The following is a 9,309-nucleotide window of genomic DNA, read 5'->3' as shown; positions in this document are numbered from 1 at the left end:
ACCGGACAGGCAACACAGCCGTCTGGACTCTCGCTCTTTGCTACAGAGAACACTGTCAATCCCCCTAACTATACTGTCCCCTACTACCACTACATTCCTTTTTTCTCACTCCACTTGAATGGCTTCCTGTACCATGGTGCCATGGTCAGGTTGCTCATCCACCCTGCAGTCCCACTCTCATTCAAACAATCTGAAAGAACCTCAGACCTGTTTGACAATCGCAAAGGTTGAGGCTCCTGCACTCCTGCTCTCTGGGTCCCCTTACCTGCCTCAGCTGCAGCCATACTCTCCTATCCCTGACCAAATCAGAAGACCCTATCCTAAGGGGTGTGACCACCTCCTGGTACAAAATGTCCAGGTAACTTTCCCCCCTCCCTGATGTGTTTCAGTGTCCGCAGCTTGGACTCCAGTTCAATGACTCTTACTGCAGACGTGTTTGCCCTGGATCACACTGGCATCCAGGAGCTCCCACATGCTGCAGCCATGACACATCACCTGTCCTGTCATCCTTAATGTGTTTTAATTAACTACTTAATTATTTTATTCAATTATTTATTTTATTTTCCTTTTTTTATGTATTTTATTAAGTTTACCACTATTTCCATTACTATTTTAAATTTAGGATTAGAATGGACCTTAATCACTTACCAGATACTCACCAAACAGGTAGCTTCTTTCCAAACCAATCACCTACCTGCTTGCCTGTGATGTTTGATGCTATGTTTGATTTAAATTATATTAAATTAAAAGCTCACCTGTATCCTCACCCCAGCGGCTTTCTGTTGATTGTGACGTCACTCTGATGTCACTTTATGATTTTCCCTGCTCTGCTCCTGCTGCTCTCTTCAATGCTCACCTGACATATCGTTTAAAACTTTCCAAATTAAAGAAAGACCCAGCAAATTGTACCATCTATTAACCCCCGAATGAGGCTAACCAAACCAGGGTGTCTTTAAATCAACAAATTAACTCTTTAATTAGAAAAACTAAGTTGTTAAACACTGCTAAGATATAAACAACATTTAAAATAGGAAAAAATAGTGTCCTTGCATATTTACACTCCTGTTGAAGTGGACTCTTCCAACGTGGACCAGTCTAAGGTTGCTTGTAGTTCTCACAGCCGTCCGATGGGGGGAGAAAAAGGTTCTTCACCAGTAGAACAGTCTGTAGTCTAATTCAGCAATTGAATTGATGATCTTCTTTTCCAGCGATGAATTTCAGCAATTACAGTTCAATAGTTAAAGGAATTTGGTTATTTTCTTTTAAGAAATTAATCTGGCTTGACATCAGAATTCTGAGAGTATAATAAATAGGGTTTAAATAAACCGAGAGAGAGCTCTCTTTCCTTTAGTACAATGACTCTGTCTCTGTGTGTATCTGTTAACTGTGTCTCAAAAGCTGTCGTTAAAGCTATAGCCTGGTCTGCTATACTCTCAGTCAGAGTCTATTCCTCTGCACTAGCTTTGCGTACCCCAACAAGTCCGATGGGTTTACCTCACAATTTCCAACACTCTGAACGAAGATGACCCGTTTTTTTGCAATGATAACACTTTGGCTTGCGAACCTCACTTCTACCCTCAGCACCTTCCTTTCTGACCTGAGGAGGTGATCCTGGGGCAGTCCCAGCTGTTCCTTCTTGTCCCTGGCTACTTGACTTCCTTTCACTCTCCCACTTTCTATCCTTCTCGGGTTTATGGGGGTGACGGACAAAATAGGTTAGCTTATTCACAAGCTCAAAATCATCAGCAATCTCTGCTGCTTGCCCAGCGTTCAAAACTTTCAGGTTATCTATGAGTTTTCGCGACTGAAGGAATGGAGTTTTTAAACTCTTCTAAGAGAATCAATTCTCAAAGGGTCTCAGACTTGGTTTCTATCTTTACTGCCCATATTTAACGGTCAAAATTAATGTGCTTCACCCTCTCAAATTATAAATATGTTTGCCCAGTCAATCTCCCTAAGTTCCTAAACGTCTGACGGTAAGCTTCAGGGACTAACTCATACACTGTGAGAATATCCTTTTTGCCATCTCATAATCTGCAGAAGCCTCTTCAGAAAGCATGGCATAAGCTTCATGAGCTCTGCCTACCAGCCTGCCCTGCATGAGCAATGTCCAGCTTTCCTTTGGCTATTTCATCTGTTTGGCTATTCTTTCAAAAGATATGAAAAATGCCTCTACGTCCCTTTCCTCGAACTTAGGAAGAGCCTGTATAAATTTACAAAATGATTATCAACAACGCAGCCGGCAGCTGACGTCATCAGACTGCTCTCTGCGCACATGTGCAGATTGGCTCCTACACTCTGCGCATGTGCAGATTACGTCATCGAGTAACGCGTGCAGAGAGCTGGGGATGGGGGAAGCGGGGAGAGCGCGGCTAAAGACCTTGGCGGTGGCAACGGGTGCACTCTCCTCCTCTGCCCACCCGCCCGCTCTCTCTCACCCCGCCCCCCCACCCCCGGGCTCGCCCGCTCACTCTGACCCCCAGGTACGCCTGCTCGCTCGCTCCACGCCCCCGCCTGCTCGCTCCCCTCCCGGCGCGCCTGCCCGCTTGCTTGCTCCGCCCCCCCCGGCCCACCCGCCTGCTCACCCGCTCCCCCCCCCAGCCCGCCCACTCACTTGCTCGCTCTCTCCCTCCTGCCATTGTGTGATGCCATGTGTTTAGGTTGCCTTTGTGTGATTATTTGAGCAGCACCATCTTTAGTCCTGGCAGCTGCCTGACGTCGCAGACTGTGACGTTTTAGTGACACAGGCTCCATTTGCGCATGTGCCACTGCAGAGCCACCTAGTGGTAGCGTTGTCAGCAAACGCAGTCATAAATTTAAACAACTTCTCGCTGGGTCCTGATCTAAATTCAGATTCTTCCTGACCTTTTTGTCTTAGTTCCATCTCTTTTAGCCTAAATTCCCTCTCTTTCTCCCTGTCTTCCAATTCAAGTTTTCTTAATTCTTTTTCAGCCTCAAGTTTTTTTGTTTCTAACTGAATCCTAACCAATACCATTGCACCACTCTTGGACCTGCTACTTTCTTGTCTCTTGTATTCCCTTTCTTGTTCCTTGTATTCCCCTTCATCAGTATCATCATCACCTTCTTCTACTAATTCCAGATATTCGGCTATTATGTCAATCATCTCTGCTTTTCTGGCACTAGATTTCAATTCTAACCCCAATTTCTCTGCCAATTCTTTTAATTTGTTCTTGGTTAAAGTTATCAAGTCACTCAGGGAAACATTCTGCTTTCCCAAAAACTCTGCTGCAACCACTAATGCCATTACAATATATAGACTGTAACTTATTCTCCAAGAGAATGGTTCTTTTACGTCTTTGTTATTGGCATTAGATTTAGATCCCAACAATCGAGTTTCCAATTGCGAGAGAAATAAATATGATGCTAAACACAGGACCCCAATTTAAACATGTCATCCCAGAAATGAGTAATTGATATGATTCCAAATGTGAGCTCTCCAAATTAGTCTGATCCTGATCCTAGATGCGAGCCACCAAATTAAACATGATTCAATTTCGAGCTAGCCCCCAATTAATATGTTATGATCGATCGCTCAAAACAAAGCCCCCAGTCAAAATATATGATTTTGATTGTGGTGGGAGAAACGCATTATTGATTCAGTCCCACCCCTCCACAGATTGCCGAACATATAATTTTAAACTTTCCAAATTAAAGAAAGACCCAGCCAAATTGTATCATCTATTAACCCCCAAATGAGGCTAATCAAACCAGGTGTCTTTAGGTCAACAAATTAACTGTTTAATTAGAAAAACTAAATTCTTAAACACTACTAGGATATAAACAACACTTAAAATAGAAAAAATAGTGTCCTTGCAGATTTACGCTCCTGTTGAAGTGGACTCTTCCAACGTGGACCAGTCTAAGGTTGCTTGAAGTCCTCACAGCCGTCTGATGGGGAGAAAAGGCTTTTCAACCATCTGTAGTCTAATTCAGCAGTTGAATTGATGATCTTTTCCAGTGATGAATTTCAGCAATTACAGTTCAGTAGTTAAAAGAATTTGGTTATTTTCTTTTAAGAAATTGATCTGGCTCGACATCAGAATTCTGCGAGTATAATAAATTCAGTTTAAAAAAGGAGGGAGAGAAAAAGCAGGGAATTACAGACCAGTTAGCTTATATCAGTAGTGGGGAAAATGGGGAAGAGTCTATCATAAAGGATGTGATAGCAGAACATCTGGAAAGCATAAACAGGATTGGGCAAAGTCAGCATGGGTTTATGAAAGGGAAATCATGCTTAACAAATCTACTGGAGGCTTTTGAGGATGTAACTAGTAGAATAGATAAGGGAGAACCTTATCTATTTGGGGTATTTGGATTTTCAGAAGGCTTTGATAAGGTCCCACATAAGAAGTTAGTGTGAAAAATTAAAGCACATAGGATTGGGGGTCAGAGAATTGGTTGACAGACAGGAAACAGAGAGTAGGAATAAACAGGTCTTTTTCCGGGTGACAGGCAGTGACTAGTGGGATACCGCACCTTTTCCAGCCTTAAAGGCATACTGCATTCTTCCCGGAAAAATAAAACTACAGGATCATAACACTTACCAGTTAAGAAATACTCTGCACATCTATTCCTCCTACCAAAGTGGATAACCTCACATTTTTCCACATTATATTCCATCTGCCATGTTCTTGCCCACTCACTATGTCTGTCCAAATCCCCTTGAAACTGCTTTGCATCTTCCTCACAACACACATTCCCACCTAGTTTTGTGTTCATCTGCGAACTTGGAAATATTACATTTGGTCCCCACCTCCAAATCATTGATATATATTGTGAACAGCTGGGGCCCAAGCACTGATCCCTACGGTACCCCATTAGTCACAGCCTGCCATTGCGAGATTGACCCATTTATTCCTACTCTCTGCTTTCTGCCTGTTAACCAATCCTTAATCCATGCCAGTATATTACCTCCTATCCCATGTGCTTTAATTTTGCTAACCAACCTCCTGTGGGGGACTTCATCAAAAGCCTTCTGAAAATCCAAGTATACTATGTCCACTGACTCTCCTTTATCAATTCCGTTTGTAACATCCTCAAAAACCTCCAACAGGTTCGTCAAACATGATTTCCCATTCATAAATCCATTGTTGACTATACCCAATCAGATCATTATTATCCAAGTGTCCATTTATCACATCCTTCAGAATAGTTTCTAGCATTTTCCCAATGACTGATGTAAGGCTAAAAGGTCTATAATTCCCTGTTTTCTCTCTCCCTCCCTTCTTAAATTGTGGAGTGACATTTGCGACCTTCCAATCTGCAGGAACTGTTCCAGAATCTATAGAACTTTGGAAGATGATCACCAATGCATCCACTATTGCCATAGCTACCTGTTTCAACACTCTGGGATGTAGAATATCAGATCCCGGGGACTTATCAACCTTCTGCTCCATTAATTTCTCCAATACAACCTTCTTACTAATACTAATTTCCTTCAATTCCTCATTCTCCCTAATCCCTTGGATCGCGAATTCTGGGAGATTTTGTGTATCTTCCTCAGTGAAGACACACAAAATAATCATTTAGGTTCTCTGCCATTTCTCTATTCCCCATTATAAATTCTCATGACTTTGCCTGTAATGGACCCATATTTGTCTTAACGTACCTATAAAAGCTTTTGCAGTCCGTTTTTATGTTTTTTGCTTGTTTACATTTATATTCTATTCTCCCTTTATCAGTTTCTTGGTCCTCTTTTGCAATATTCTAAAATCCTCCCAATCCTCAGGTTTACTACTATTTCTGGCAACTTTATAGGCCTTTCCTTTTAATCTTATACAGTCCTTAACTTCCTTTGTTAGCCACGGTTGACTGACTTTTCTTTTTGAGTTTTTGTGCCTTGAAGGAATGTATAGTTGCTGTAAACTATGTAATATTTCTTTAAAGCCTATCCATTGTCTATGCACTGTCATACCTTTTACTGTATTTTCCCAATCCACCTCAGCCAATTTGCCCCTCATACCTTCATAATTTCCTTTTGTTCAATTTTAACACCCTGGCTGCAGATTGAATTACATCACTTTCAAACATAATGTAAAATTCTATCATATTATGATCACTCATCCCTAAATGTTCTTTTACAACAAGATTATTAATTAGCTCTTTCTCATTACATAATTCTAGATCTAAAATAGCCTGTTCTCTAGTCGGTTCTTCAATATACCGCTCTAGAAAACCATCCCTAACACACTCCAGAAACCCGTCCTCCACAGCATTAGTGCTCATGAGGTTAACCCAGTCTATATGCAGATTAAAGTCACCCACAATTACTGTATTACCCATGCTACATGCTTCTCTAATCTCCTGATTAATATCATGCCCCACACTACCACTACTGTTTGGTGGCCTATAAACAACTCCTACTAATGTTTTCTGTCCCTTGCTGTTTCTTAGCTCCACCCAAACCGATTCCACATTTTGCTCTTCCGATCTGAGATCTTCCCTTACTAATGTACTGATCCCATCCCTTATTATCAGTGCAACACCACCTCCTTTTCATATTTGCCTGTCCTTCCTAAATATCGACTATCCTCAAATATTCAGTTCCCAGTCTTGGTCACCCTGTGGCCACGTTTCAGTTATGGCAATTAGATCATGCCAATTTACCTCTATTTGTGCCTTTAAATCATCTACCCTGTTGCGAATGCTGCTTGCATTCAGGGAGAGAGCCCTTAACCTTGTCTTCTTGACATTATTCTGCATTCTACATACACACTTTACATTCCACGCAGTCCAGTTTCTGATTAGAGAATGGAGTGGACAGGAAGATTTACAATAAAAGCTCCTATTCTGATAGTTGGGCAAGGTTGTCCCATGAGTCATTGATTCATACAAAGCAGGAAGGTCCAAGTTTCAATCACTGGTTTGTGCTGAAGCAGCTGATCTCAAAGATGAAAGAAGGACTCCATCTGTGACTCCTCAGCACTGCACGGCAGTGTGAGCCTACATTATAGGCTTCAGTCCCTGGCATGAGGCTTGAACGCATAACCTCCTGAGTCCGAGGCAAGAATGGATTCCTGAGCCGATAGCTGATCTCCAGAAGGGGTGAGGAACCAGATCTAGTCTCAGTGTCCCTGAATCATGGCTGTTGGCTGAGGACAGGATCGAGTTGAGCGGTGCTGGCCCAGGGATTGAAAGACCTGCCAATGTTCACCATCAAACCTTGACACATAAATCAAGAAGACACTGGGGTGAGGTATGGGAGAGCAACAATTGTTTGTTCCACAACAAGGTGTCAATGCTGTAAAGAGAAATGGAGAGGGAGGAAAAAATCGTTGGAGGACATTTTATGAGGAAACAAATAGTAAAACAATTCTGTCCAGCTGCTGTTAAATTATTGGTCAGTTTTCCCTCATGTAACTATGTCTCATGGGTGGATATATGCAATCAACTGATTTCCTGGGATTTATATATTCCAGAATTGAGTGGTTAAATCCATTTGATTAAAGGAAAATGTATTTCTGTATTATGGAGCTTGGTCTGATTAATACTGAAACATCCATCCAAGTTCAAATCTTGATTTGAAATGTAATAAATGTACAGAAGGAGCCCACAAAGGGGACACAACCTTGGTGTGTGAAATATTGAGTAATGATTCAGCTACAGGAATTTTAGCTCATGTACCAGGACAACTTAATCAATAGTTTTAAGTTTGATACAATTGCCTTTTTGTACAACTCTTGTGAGATTCCCCCACATGTTTGAAATAAATACAGGAATGCTTTAAAGTGAATTCTGAAAAAATGTACAAAACGGTGCAGCCAATTGTGTGGATTTCTGTGTACATGCTTTGTCCTGGTGACTGAAACGTAGTCTGGTTATTTAAGTCTTACAGATCTTTTTTTTTATTGTCCTCAGCCAACAGCCATGATTCAGGGACACTGAGACTAGATCTGGTTCCTCACCCCTTCTGGAGATCAGCTATCGGCTCAGGAATCCATTCTTGCCTTGGAACTCAGGAGGTTATGCGTTCAAGCCTCATGCCAGGGACTGAAGCCTATAATGTAGGCTCACACTGCCGTGCAGTGCTGAGGAGTCACAGATGGAGTCCTTCTTTCATCTTTGAGATCAGCTGCTTCAGCACAAACCAGTGATTGAAACTTGGACCTTCCTGCTTTGTATGAATCAATGACTCATGGGACAACCTTGCCCAACTATCAGAATAGGAGCTTTTATTGTAAATCTGGGAGTTGGGCATCGCTGGCCAGGCCAGCATTTATTGTTCATCCCTAATTGCCCTTGAGGTGGTGGTGAGCTGCCAAGTTATAATTTATTGCAGATCTTCAAAACAAAATGTTTCCAAGCTATTTTCTTCACATTGTTATGAAAATAATTCTGTTTTTGTTAAAATATTTTTTGAGGAATACACAGTCAAACTGAAGAAATATTGGAACTTTTTTACCCAGAGGGTGGTGACGGTCTGGAATGCCCTGCCTGGGAGGGTTGCCTCACATCCTTTAAAAAGTACCTGGATGAGCACTTGGCACATCATAACATTCAAGGCTATGGGCCAAGTGCTGGCAAATGGGATTAGGTAGACAGGTCAGGTGTCTTTAATGCATCGGTGCAGACTCGATGGGCCAAAGGGCCTCTTCTGCACTGTATTATTCTGTGATTCTGTGACCAGTTTTTTTTTCAAGAGGGTCAGACAAGAGGACACTGAAAGAATTGGTTTGGCAACAATGTTTCCTGGTTGTCTAACTGATCTGTAATTCCCTGTTTTTTCACTCCCTCCTTTTCTAAATAGTGGGGTTGCATTTGCCACCCTCTAATCTGTGGGAACTGCTTCAGAGTCTATAGAATTTTGGAAGATGACCACCAATGCATCCACTATTTCCAGGACCACTTCCTTTAGTACTCAGATGTAGATTATCAGACCCTGGGGATTTGTCAGCCCTTAACACCATTAATTTCCCTAGCACAATTTTTTTACTAATACTGATTTCCTTCAGTTCCTCCCTCTCATTAGACCCTTGGATCCCCAACATTTCTGGGAGGTTATTTGTGTCCTCCTTTGTGACGACAGAACCAAATTATGTTTAATTGTTCTGCCATTTCTTTGTTCCCCATTATAATTTCCCCCGTTTCTGACTGTAAGGGACCCACATTTGTCTTCACTAATCTTTTTCTCTTCACATATTTATAGAAGTTTTTACAGTCAGTTTTTATGTTCCCCGCAGGTTTACTCTCATATCTATTTTCCCCCGCTTAATCAACCTCTTTGTCCTCCTTTGCTGAATTCTAAACTGCTCCCAATCCTCAGACTTGCTGCTTTTTCTGACAATTTTA

This window comes from Heterodontus francisci, chromosome 18 (genome assembly GCF_036365525.1).
Source record: "Heterodontus francisci isolate sHetFra1 chromosome 18, sHetFra1.hap1, whole genome shotgun sequence".
NCBI classification, from domain to species: Eukaryota; Metazoa; Chordata; class Chondrichthyes; order Heterodontiformes; family Heterodontidae; genus Heterodontus; species Heterodontus francisci.
This window is presented reverse-complemented; position numbering follows the sequence as displayed.